This window comes from Meriones unguiculatus, chromosome 5 (assembly GCF_030254825.1).
Source record: "Meriones unguiculatus strain TT.TT164.6M chromosome 5, Bangor_MerUng_6.1, whole genome shotgun sequence".
Taxonomy (NCBI): Eukaryota; Metazoa; Chordata; class Mammalia; order Rodentia; family Muridae; genus Meriones; species Meriones unguiculatus.
Window position 1 is genome coordinate 106,145,577 of NC_083353.1, and position 13,606 is coordinate 106,159,182.

The window sequence follows — 13,606 nt, forward strand, 5'->3', positions numbered from 1 at the left end:
AAATCATAGCAAAAGGGGACCTGAGGTTTTTCTTTCTTACACGCCTCCTGAGCTTAAAAAAAAAAAAAAAAAAAAAAAAAAAGAGTGGCTTTGTGACTGCAAGGAGGTGCAGAGGAAACCTTACGATCAAGTCGGGAAACTCAGAGATCTAGCTCTCTGCCTGCTGGGGCTACCACTCAGTGATGGAGTGCTTGCCTATGGTTGATAACCACTAAGATGTCACATGTGCCTTTTGAGCAATGCGAAAGACACGCTCTTGCTTATGCCAGATATTACCTTTTTCTGCATCATTTCTTTTGTGTGTGTGAGTACATGCAGGCACATGCATACATGTTTGTGAAGGCCACTGGTCAACATTGGCCTCTTCCTTGATTGTGCTCCATGACCAAGGTAACTCTTATGAAAGGCAGCATTTAATTGGGGGCTTGCTTACAGTTTCAGTGTTTACTCCTTTAGCATCATGGCAGGGGAGCATGGTGGCAGACAGACAGGCATTGAGGCAATATCAGAAACTTTCACATCCTGATCCACAGGCAGAGAGAGATAGAGAGAGAGAAAGAGAGAGAGAGAGAGAGATAGGGAAACTGAGAAACTGAGACTGGTCAGAATATGGACTTTTGAAACCTCCAAGTCTACCTTGAGTGACAAACTTCCTCCAACAGAGCCACACCTACTCCAGCAAGGCCATACCTTCTAATCCTTCTCAAACAGTGCCACTACCTGATGATTGACATTCAAAGATATGAACCTATGGAAGCCATTCTTATTCAAACAATCAAAGCCAGTGAGCTCTGGCTTACAGATACGTGCCACAGTGCTTCAGTTCCTGCCTCTGGGTTCCTTCCTTGAGTTCCTACCCTTACTTCTGTCAGCGATAGTGTGTGACTTGAAATTGTTAAAAGGAGATGTGTTTACCTTCTGAGCCATCTCACAGATCACTGGTTTTTCTTTTTATTGAGTATAGAAACTCTTAGTACATTAAGGAAATTTGTCCTGTGCCTGTGGTACAGATTGGAAGTATTTTTCCAAATTTGTTTTGAGCTTTTTGATTTTTCTGTATTGTGAGGCAGAGCTTTACCCTACAGCCCAGGCTGGCCTAGAACTCACTACAGAGCCTAAGCTATCTTTGAACTTGTGGCAACACTCCCACTTTAGCCTCCTGAGTTCTTGATTACAAGCGTGAGCCACCATGCCTGGCTGCCTTTTGAATTTACAAAAGTTTTTGTTTCCATGGAGAAATACAACCAGTCAGATTTATCAAATTTTGGATTTATGACTTTTGCAATCTATCACTCTTAGACAGCTATTTCTTATTCCAAGGTTATAAAATAAATTTTCTTATTTTCTTCTTCTACTATTTTGGCTTCAATCCATCTGGAAAATTTCTGGCATAATATGTGAGAAATGAAACTGAAGTTTTTTTTCCAAGGAGACTGGCTTCTGAGATAACTATCCATTTATTCCAGTTTTTTTTTTTTTTAATCACTTTGGGCTTGTTGGTTTGAAATGCCATGTTTATTCTATACTAGATTTCTGGATACAGTTGGGCTTGTCTCTGAGTTTTCTATTTATTGTTCTGTCTCTTGATATGTAAGCAACACAGTTTATATTGCTACAGCTTAATTTCCTACTGCTGGATAGAGATCACCTTTCCTTCAACTGCTTATTTTCAGAAATATTGCTATTTTGTCTTATTTCTTTTTTTTATATGGATTTTAGAGCCACTTGCCAAGTTTACCCCCCACTTAAAAATCTGTTGGCTTATTTTATGTTTGACTGATTGATTTATGCAGGAATGGCATCTTTATGATGTTGTGTCTTCCTAAGACCATCTTATACATTTTTGCTGTTGTTCAAGGGCACTTTGCTGTCCAATAGTCATGTTATTTTCTCCCAAAATGGATTAGATTAGTACACAACTTGTTAACTTTACTGGTGGATAACCTATCTTTTTAACTGCTATTATAAATAACTTATTATTTCCTGAATGCCTTTTGTTTTTGCAACATTTTAAAATCCTCATTCTGGCTATGTTGTCTTAGGCTCTCTTGGGAGACATCACGTCTAATTTGACTTAGGTTCTAGTTTCTGTCCCTAGCTTGTTGGCAAAGTCCAGGTCCCTGGAGACAGAGATCCTCTGAGGATACTGGTTATAGAAGTGACCTATCCATACATCAACACACCTGTGCACTAAAAACAGTGTTGAATCTCAGGCCTTTTAATCCACCACAAGATAATCCCAACATGGCAGAAAATTGAGAAAGTAAAACTTGTGTTGCTTCAGTCTGAGACTCTGTGGACAGACTTATCTTTGGTGTCCAGAAAATTAGTCACCTTGAGAAAAGTGAGGTAGCATTCAGCATTGTACATAAACACACAGCACTATTTTTTTTCTCAAGTCATGAGAACCAAAAAGATACCCACTGTCCTTCTTCAAGTTGAATCTGAGCTCTTATAAAAATCCCTCTAACTGTTTTGTAGCCAGTACTAGTATTAATAAATGTCAGCATTTGAAAACATTATTGATAAATGATTTTCTAAATTTTATTAAGATGAGAAATTTTCTTCATAGTAAAGAGTTCAGTAAACGTTAACTAAAACAAACATAGTAAGACCATACAAAGTCAATCACTCTATTGGTTAAGGATAAATAAATACATGATAAAAACAATAAATGGCAAAGGTAGGTGTCCTGGTTAGGTTTTTTGTTTGTTTGTTTGTCAACTTGACAAAAGCCAGAGTCAAATGGAAAGAAGAACCTCAATTTAAAAAAAAATGTCTCCATCAGTTTGCCTGAAGGGGCATTTTATTGATGGCTAAGTGACACAGAGGAGTCCAGTCCGCTGTGGATGGTGCTGCTCCTCCTGGGCAGGTGGTCACCCCTGGGGTGCATTTGAAAGCAACCAGAACCCAGAAGGAGCAAGCCAGTAAGCAGCATTTTCCCATGGCCGCTGCTTCAGTTCCTGCCTTGATTTCCCTCAATGATGAACTGTGGCATGGAAGTGTAAGCCAAATAAGCCCTTTCCTCCCCAAGTTGGTTTCAGTTGTATTTATCAGAGTAATAGAAAGCAAACTAAGATAGCAGGATTTATCAAAATTCTGGAGAGTAGTTTCCTCTGGAGAGGACAGAAGAAAGTGCTTCAAATATATTAACAAGTTCTTAAGTGATCTAGAAAGCAGATAAATATTATACTCTAACTTGTATATGTACATCACAACAAATAGAAAATTAATGAAGTTTATCCATTCTTTTGACAAAACTGTTATTTGTTTTCAAAGTCATAACATTTTTGCTTCTGCCTCCTGAGTGTGGTGGGATTACGGGCGAATGCTAGCATTCTTGGCTAACACTAGCCATTTCCTTTCTTTTCCTTTAACATTTTCTTTTTATATTTTAGTTATGTGTATAGATGTATGTGTGTCTGTGTGCGGTGTGAACGTGGTGCAGCTGTCCACATTGTCCAGAACAGGTTGTCAAGTCCCTTGGAGCTGAAGTTATAGGTAGCTCTAAGCCTCTTGATATGGGTGCTGGGTTCAGAACCCAGGCCCTCTGCAAGAGCAGAAAGTGCTCTTAACCACTGAGCCATCACTGCAGCCCAACAGAAGCCATTTCTAAAATTACCCCTCTGCTAGATTGTGACTTCTACGAGGGCGTGTTTCGGCCTGTCCATTCAGTTTCTTTCCACATCTACTCCCTGACAAGTTAAGTGTCATCAACCAAACCACTTGTCTTGTATCCCAACAATGATCTGCTCAAATTGCCCTATCCATACAGTCAGGTTTGAGCACACTGAGGCAAAATATAGAAATCAGAACCTGGCTCAGTGTACCTAAGTAACTGTTTTACATATATATATATATATATATATATATATATATATATATATATATGACCTAATTCTTAGCTGGGAATTAAAGAAAATTCTATCACCCATACTTCAGTATCCTGGAGTCAGTGACTGAGTCACTTGCGTGTCCCTTGCCATTAAAATTATCTCTATCTCTATCTCTATCTCTATCTCTATCCCTATCCCTATCTCTATCTCTATCTCTCTATCTCTATCTCTATCTCTATCTCTATCTTATGCATATAAGTATTTTGCCTGCAGGTATGTGTGTGTTCCATATATGTGCAATGCCTGTAGATGCCAGAAGAGGGCACAAAATCCCCTGAAACTGGAGTTAAAAGAGCATTATGAGCTGCCATGTTAGAGCTGAGAACCAAAGCCTGCTCCTTAAGAAGAGTGCACAGTGTTCTAACCCGCTGAGCCATCTCTCCAGCTTTACCCTCTTTAATTATAATGCCCACTCTGACTTTAGGTAGAGGGCGTTAGGATACTACCCCTAGTTACCCCAAGGTGATCAGTGGGACAGTCACACAGCCATGCAAAACTAGGCCAGCATAGCTAAGGCTGTGGAGCTTCCCCAGGTGCCCAGAGAAAGTTTGAATCTATAGAGGTCTGGGTCTTCTCTTCGATGGCACTGAGCATATTCAGAATCTTTGTCTACAATGCTCTACTCCATAACAGGTAAGACGACTTCATAGGCCTCTGAATCTTAGTGCCCAGCAATACTGGTATTTATTGAGCATCTACTTGCTCAGTGCTGGGAGACAGACATGAAATGAATTAAGTCATACTTCCTGCTCTAGAGGAACCCATGGTCCAGAGAGGAGATATGCAGAAAGTCATTCCAACATGTTAGGAAAAATGAAATGTGTTCAGTTTGCTCTGGCAATGCGGAGAAGGGAGCCGTGAGATCTAAGATTGAGCTGGACTGTGAACAATGTAGAGTTGTTAGCTAGACTGACTAGGACGGCAGATGGTACCAGCACTCTCTAATTGCCTAGCTCTCGTGCAAGGATGTGCCTGGCTGTTGTTCAGGGTGGAATTAGTGCCGCCAAGAGCAGCACTTAACCATCTTGAATGGAGTTTGGTGAATATATGACTGAGAATTTTTAATCTCTTTAGTGGGCTATCCCACAGATACGTCCTACCATATCTACCAGGGTCCCTGAGTGGAACTGGCTGCCATTTGCCCAAAGGTGCTCATGATTACACCTTTTCTGTTCCCTTCCATACACCGTTTACCAAGTCCCTCAACCTGGGCTTCTTTGGATGGCATATTGAAGAAGTTATCAGCACTCAAATCCCAGTCTCTTGAGATTTGCTTTAGGGAAATTGGCCCAGTCTCAGTGCTTAGAGAGCACCTCAAGCACAGAGAAATGACATCAACAAAAGGGTGTGACAGACAGGGAGGCCAGAGAGTGAGCTAGAAAGGCAGAAGGGAATATCATTGCTAAGTACATTGCTAAGAAGTAATTTTATCTTCTATGGAGGATTGATGTTGGGATTAAAATGGAATTAAAAAAAAAAAACCCTTAAGTGAGCTGGGAGGTGGTGGCACACACCTTTAATCCCAGTACTTGGGAGACAGAGGCAGGAGAATCTCGAGTTTGAGGCCAGTCTGGTCCACAGAATGAGTTCCAGCACAGCCAGGACTATATAGAGAAACCTTGTCTCAAAAAATAAACAAACAAAAACACAACCAAACCAAACCAGAAAAAAACCATTAAGGGTTTGGTGGGGGGCATGTTTACTGTCTGGGGAGTCAGGGGCTCCTTCCTCATCCCTGGCACTTCTGCCTAAGGCTCAGGTCTCCAAGCACCAGCTCTGTACTGCCTCAGCCAACCACCTGCCTTCCTTCCAAGTCTGTTGCTGCCTTCATCACCTGCCTGGCTGAGCTGTTGCTGGGGCAGCAGCCACAGTTGCTAGAGGTGGGAGGAGCTCAGGCACAGTCACACCATACACACTGTTACCAGGCTTGGGGCTGCAGTCTGTCCCTATTGGCTAACAGACGGAATTTTCCTTTCTGCAGCTGTGCCTTGCCACTCATCACTTGCCTGTCTGCACCCTGGGTGCGGGACTCCTCTGAGACTTCCTATTCAGGCAGTCATTGGTATTCCTGTCTTGTGGGCTCTTGTCAATGGGGGAATTTGGAAGCATTTGAAAGGAGGCTGGGAGAAGACCAGGTACTTCTGTTTGCCTGGATACAGAGACAGGGTGTGCTTTTGCTGCAGTATTTAATTTCTTGTTTTCATTTTCTTGTGCCTTTTCTTTTTCTTCCCCTCTTTTCTTCCATTTCTTCCTCCTACCTGGCTAAGGAAGGGCTAGGCATTCAAGATTTAACGATAAAAAGATTTTTGCCCTTGGAGAAATTATAGACTAAGAAGGATGGGAGAATGGAGAGAACATGACCCATTTAAAACAGTGTTGTGTGAGGAGTTCAACTGAAGACATTAAAAAAATGTCAGGGCAAGGGGAGGGAAGCATAGTTAGACTGCTTCCCAGAAGGGATGATGGATGAACAGCAGTTCTTAGGGCTGGTCATACTAGTGAGTGCCTCCTGCCTGGTAGGGGACCATAGAAGGACTTTGAGCTTGATTCATCGGGACAGCACTGTGAAGCAGGTATCCCTATTATACCAAGAGAGAAAGCTCAGTGGGGCTGGAAAAATTGCCCGAGATCAGAAACATGCAAGCGACACAGCAAAGACTCTAAAACATGTGCATTTACCACAAAACCCGTGGCTGTGGCTTTCCAACTGCACCATGCTTCAAGGAATGGGGGAGGATGTCCCAAGCAAGCCAAGATAAAGACTTAGAGACACACTACAGATTACATGGATGTAGATGGCCTGGGCTGTCATATTCTGCAATCCGTAGAACTTTCCAAGCATTCGTTACAGCCTAAAGGAAAAGCAAGGGGTCAGTGAATGTTCCACTCTTCCTTCTATGGTTGGGGATTTGGGGCCAGTGAGATGGCTTAGAGAGTGAAGTGTTTGCCCATAAGCACTTGATGAACTGAATTTGATCCCCAAAACCCAAGTAAAGTAGAGAGAAGGAGAGAACTGACTCGTGCTATCCTCTATGTCATATACGCTGAATAATAAATAATTTCTTTAAAGTTTGTAAATTTGAAATTTAAGTTCAAATCTTGGTTTCTTTGTGATAGGCAGTGTGACCTTGGGGAAAACTCTTCCTCTGACCCTCCATTTCTTCATTTGTTTAAATGAGAATGAGACTCCTCCCTAGTAAAACTGACATAAGAATTTAAGTTAAGATACAAAACTCTCATCACTATTGATCTGTTCAAGGTGACTTTAGGCTACCCAGGTCTGGCTCATGATGGAGAGGTTGGCTGAATCATCAGGCGAGGAGACTTTTAGATAATTGGATGGGGAATGCCTTCTATCCGCCAAGAAATGAGGGTGCTGGCAGACAGCCTATTGTTAGCCTGCTTCAAATGGACCAGATGCTATTTTGGAGATGAGAAAAGACATTCTTTTGACACCAGCAGTGCAGGGAGAAGCGAAAAACCAGTAAATAGGAATATCCACGTATTCCTGATCAGGAATGGGGGCCAGGTAAGCCATTCAGACGTTTTGAACCCTCTGTTATGTCATACTTGCTGGTAGATAACCTGGCAGGGTAAAGCAGAAGGGATAGAAGAGGAAGTGCAGGCAGGCTTGTTGGGCAGAATCCTACTCACAAAGACAGCAGTCAAGTGTGAGACCTCAGAATACGACTGATGTCTCAGATCCCTGAAGCTGGATGTTTTTCAGTAAAAGAAATGGGGCCATCTGCTCCAAGCTGGCCCTGGCACCAAGGAGCCTTTCTTGGGGGACAGCCATGTAGGTGCTCATATAATGTGGTGCCATGGCTTGACCATGGAGGGAAATTTCTTTTCAGTGTATAGATACAGTAAGGACAAAATTAGAAGTCATTCATTTTTATTTTGCACCTTACTAGTAGGTTACCCATATTTTTATACTGCTCACTTGCAAAATGGTGCCTACCTCAAAACTGTTCTTGCCTAGATTAAACAAGATGGCAAAAACCACAGCACTGTCTCGATGCTTTGTGTAGATGGTGCTCAATAAAGGTGGAATTAGAATGACATGCCATTTTACCAATTGCAGGAGAAGGGTCCCTTTTTCTTTTCCTTTTCGTTCAAACCCTTAGATTTCCATCAGAGATATTGTAGCCAGGCTTTCAAACTAAAATCTTCATAGACTCTCATGTTTCTCCAATCTCTTCATTTTTTCTTTATTCAAAAGAAAATACTACGTAGCTATCAGCCCACTAAGTGATGAACCAAGGCTTCAAAAATTGACTGTCTCAAACGTTAAAACATGTTTCATTAAGTTATTTTCTTTAAAATAATTTCTAAGATTTTTTTTAAACATTTTTTTTTAAACAGAGGCTTATGCATTCCAGACAGTTTTCGAATTCACTACGTCGTGGAGGATGACCTTGAATTTTGATGCTCCTGCTTTATCTTCTGAGTGCTGGGATTATAGACATTTGCCACCTGGTTTATGCTGAAGGAGCATTTAACCCATGGCTCCACACCTGTGAGGCGAGCGCTCTACTGCGTGAGCCACACCCGTAGACTTTCTTTAAAATAATTTCTATCATGAATATGTTCCTGCCATATGCCAGACTTGATACTGGATACTATTTATGTGAAATCTCATTTAATTTTTTAACAACTTTGCAAATAATAATTAACTCTGTAGATAATTAAAGAGTTTTATTAAAGAAATGGTATTATATTACTTGCTAATAAGTGTCTGAGGCAGGTGATAAACCCACATGGGTCTGACTCTAATTAGCACAGGACTGGTATTAGCCAAGAAAGACTGCCTGTTGACCCTGTAAACACAACAGCTCACTCACTCCTTTTCCTACCACCTGGAAGGTACCTCCATTAAACAGAAACTGTCTCAGCAGTAGCGGGAGGGGGTTGCCTTGGACGCAGACTGGAGGAAAGCCTAGTCTTGCTCCTGGTGTGGCCGAATGCTAAGAAGAAGGGATTCGCTCTCACTCATCCTTGAAGCAGTGTGAAGATACTGCTGGAAAACAACTGCTGATAAATCCTCCGAGTTTCCCAGGCAGAGGAAACCCACTCTGTGCTGCTCATGTGTGCATGACAGAGATGCTCCTCCATCACCATGGCAACAGCCAACACACCAGCATCCTGCAAGAGCTGCTCTTTGGGGAGCTGTGGTCTTAGCTGGGTGAAAAAAAGAGTGGGGTATGCTGGGGAAGGAGAAGGGGTGTCTCACTGGCTAGATTTTTTGTTTGAATCTAGCTAGTTTCATGGCAGGAGGGTTTACACAGGTCCTTGCTACACCAAAACCTCATATGTCTTCAAGTCCCTGGGTAATAAGACGTGTCAGAAGCTTACAAGAAGAGTCCAGGAAGGCATGTTATTTCAGCTATGATTTCCAATAAGCTCATCTCTTTGGCAAGCTGCTGATGGATGGTACCTTTCTTAGGGGTCTGTCAGTATATCCTAATGGAGAATCTCACGGGTTTTGCATTCAGCCAGACCTGCTTCATTTTAGTTCCAAGAGCTAACATTAGCTAGTGTAGCTTCTCTGATTCTCAGCTGCTTTATGGGCAAAATCGGGATATTTAACATTTCCCTTGTTGGGGATGAAATGAGATAGCACATGGCAGTTTCTGGCATGAAGTCAGTATCTAATCATAGTTATTACTCGGTCCCCAATAAACAAAGGCTTGGCAAGGGGACCATCCCTGACTCCCTTGAAGTCAGAGTCAGCTTGCAACCAGAACCCATGTTGCCTGTGCTTTTGTCTCGCTCTCTAAAACCACCTGCACTGTTCACAGTGTTTGCTCCCCAGGCTCTACCCCTTGCCTGTGTTCCCTGGATCAGCCTGCTGACATCAGGTTTTGTTTGCCTTGTGAGACTCCACCCAGAGAATCCCACAACATCAGACCTTGGGGATCACCTGGCTCAGCACCCTCATCCATATTTTCCACACTAGAAAATGAAAGAGAGAGAAACAGAGAGAGACAGAGACAGAGACAGAGGGAGAAGTGCCTTGTTCAAGGTCACCCAGAAAGGCAGAAACCATCAGTGGAAGTGGTTGCTGCATTTATTTTAGCAGATATGACTAAGCCTGAGAGTCACTGGAGAGAAAGACGACCTTACACCCCACACCTGCCTGAGTTCTCCTGAGTGTTTAACGCTGGGATAATTATGTGTGGGAAGGATTTTTTTCTTACTTTTTTTTTTTAAAATTTACTTGTGCTGGCAAGCTCTGTGATCCACTAGAGTCAGAAATATCAATAGGTAACATTTGCATGGTGCTTTACAGCTTATAAAATGCACTCACTCAATCTTAATATTCTCAGTAGTCCTTCAAAGTAGTTATACCAATTGCCAACTTCTTTCACAGCTGAGGAAACTGAGGCTGAAGATAACTTGGGCAAAGATAGGCAGTCAACACGATGTAGGACTTGACTTAGGTTTCTGTGGCTCCTAAGTATGGCATACTGGCCCAGCTGATGTGGCCACCTTGATTGGATGCTAGGGGCATAGCTGTCCTGTACTGGCTATTCAAAAGTAGAAAAGTAAGGGATCATGGGACCCAGACCAGTAGTGTCAAGAAGACCCACCTTCTTGGGAGGTGCTCCAAAACACCACACAAGAATGTGGAAAGAGACCATGATGTCTCTTCTGGTAGAGCTTTGCCATTTTCAAGATCCTCTTAGGAATTGTCATGAGGCATACCACTCAAGTAGATACTACCACTTCCTCTTTACATATGTACCGAGAGACCTCAGCAGCCTGCGGAGGACTGCATAGCCCATTGTGACAGAGTTAGTGACAGAGTAGGACGAAGGTGCACAATTTTGGACTCCCAAACATTTCCATTTCTCTTTAGAGAAGATAAGTCTGAATGGGCTTTCTGGACCTGAAAGGTGAGCAAGAGCTGAACATAGTGGTTCAAGCTGACTTCCATGTTTAGAAAGCAGGCAACAACATTTTTCTCAGTAGCTAGTGTGATAGGTCTTCCTTTAAGCTAGGTTTCTGTCCCTCCTTTCTCTTTCATCAAAAATTTAATAATAGCAAAAATTTGTTAAATGAGAGGGAGGGTAGGGTCAAGGGACAACATGTGGAGTTGGTCCTCTCCTTCCACCTTCATGTGGGTTCTGGGAACCAAACTCAGTTTGCCTGGTTTGCACCTTTATCTGCTGAGCCTTTTTCCCCACCAGCCTTACTTTCTGTTCTTGAAACAAGGTCTCGCTTTGTAGACCAGGCTGACCTGGAACTTGCAGTCTCTCCTGTCTCTGCTTCCTGAGTGCTGGGATCACGGGTCTGAGTCACTACCACATCTAGCCTAAACTAGGCTTTTGGGTTCTGCCTACCCAAGGTACTCCCACTGCTGTGCAGGCACATCATAATCTGCTCTCGTTCCTGTGAGCTTTTGCCACTGCACTGTTTCTCAGGGGAAGAGATATCAGAGAGGTGATAATCCTACATACATATAAGACATAGAATGTAAATATATATTTAAATTTTAGCAGGGTTATTTGATCCGCACTTGCCGGATGATTACCTGTGCTTACAATTCCGGGAGAAGATAGAGATTATACATGAAAGGAATGCAAAGAATCCTGGGCTTTGACTGGAATACATCTCTGAGATTCTGACAGTTGGCTCAATTGCTCATGGAGGGATGAAGAGAGGCAAGAGGGACACCTCTGCTGATTACTCTGAGAGAAATACCTTTTAACAGAATATGGGGGTGGGGAAAGCTGGTTGGTTCCAGAGACAGACAAGAACAAAAGTCCCCAGTGTTACCAGGCTTTTCTATTTTGTAGTTTCCTAAATCCAAACTCAGCCATTTCTTCGATTCTAAGTAAAGGGTAGTGGGTAAGACAGAATAATAGTCCAGGTATGGTGGCACATGCCTGTGATCCCAGCACTCTGGGAGGAAGAGGCAGGCAGATCTCTGTGAGTTCAAGACCAGTCTGGTCTACAAAGTGAGTCCAGGACAGTTAAGGCTACACAGAGAAACCCTATCTTGAAAAACAAACAAGCAAGATAGAATAATAGGGCGGCATTCTACCTGCTTCTGGAACCTAGACCCACAGGTAAGGCTAAGAGAAAGATAGAACCCAAGCTTAGACTGATGAACAGGATGGAAAGACAAATCCTGGCAAGGACCACTGGCATATGGAAGGCATGGCTTAAACACAGGTGATTCACAGTTGTACTCTCCAATAAGCACTTCTGATCATATGCAACTGGCTGGTAGCCACCCACACACAAGTATGAGAAAACAGTCTGTTTCTTCCTTAAAGCCTACCAGAAGATAATGAGTGACTTAGTAGAATATTTAATAAACATGTTGATGGTTTTGTGAACCTCTGTTGCTTTAATGCAGTAATCTAAAAGCCAAACAGTTTTCTGAGAATAGTTTGGTGTATTTCCTGCCTCTGACATTTATGTTTATTAGCTATTTTACCAGCCTGTGTTGATCATCCTGAAAGAAACAATACCCTAACCTGGAGGTGAATTTGAAAAGACAAATTAGATAAATACAATAAGATAAACACATAGATAAGTCTCCACTATCCACTATTCCAAGTGGATGGCCCAAACCACTGGTGTTACAGCACTCTCTATGCACCACAATGGGGTCTCCTAGACAGACATGTTGATGACAAAGCTTAATTTATAAGGCAAACAAAGCAAGAAATTAAGAATAACAACTAATAATAAAACGGGACAATTACAGTAATATAGTGTCATCAAAACCATGGGAATGTGGTCTCTTCCCCTATACCTTACTATACTATAAACATTAGCAACCTAAGCTTATAGTTTTGTTGGTGTATATTTTTTTTTTCTTTTCATATTAAACTGAGCACTTTTTTCTTTTAAAGGTACCTTCTGACGTGTCTTTGGAATTTTCCCTTTGGTCAGCATCACTAGTGTAGTGCTTTGAGGTTATTAAGTAGAAGCTGGTTCATTTGAACACAAGCACTGGATACCACATAGCATGCGACAGCAGGGGCAATAACTGAGAGACAGAATGGGTTAGGAGTGTCTACAGCATTGATGCGCTGGCAAAGGAGTGACTCATATCCCAGAGGTCCCATCACAGGCCTATGCAATTTCAGACTTAAAAAAAAAAAAATGTGTTTTTTTTTTTTCTATTTTCTGGAATTTTTTATTCAGTGTGTGTGTGTGTCACACACTAATGTATGAAGTATATGTGGAAGTCAGAGGTTAACTTGTGGGAATTGTTTTCTCTTCCACCGTGTAAGTCCCAGGGGTTGAACTAGGTTGTCAGATGTGATGGAAAATGCTGTTACCCACTGAGTCACCTTATTAGCCTCCCTGGAATTTTCTATTTAATGTTTCTGGATCACAGTTGACTTTCAGGTAAAGGAACTGTGGAAAGCAGTTTTACAGATCATAGGAGAATACTGTACACAGGAGCAATCTCCCTTAGCCTTCTTAAATATTATAGGGCGCACATTCCAGATCACAAAAAGGCCCAACGGTTAAAATAACATAGATGACAATAAATCTACACAGTCCTGTACTTATCAGTCCAGCCCCTGAGCAATCTCTTGCTCTCTTCTCCATCCCACATGCCTTCTCCACTTTTCCTTGTCTATGAGAATTTGCTTCCCTTGCCTACAAACTCTCCCATCCCCGAAGATGCTTTTCCCTCTGGCTCCTGTAACAGTCACTGCCTGCTCCACTTTCTGGTTACC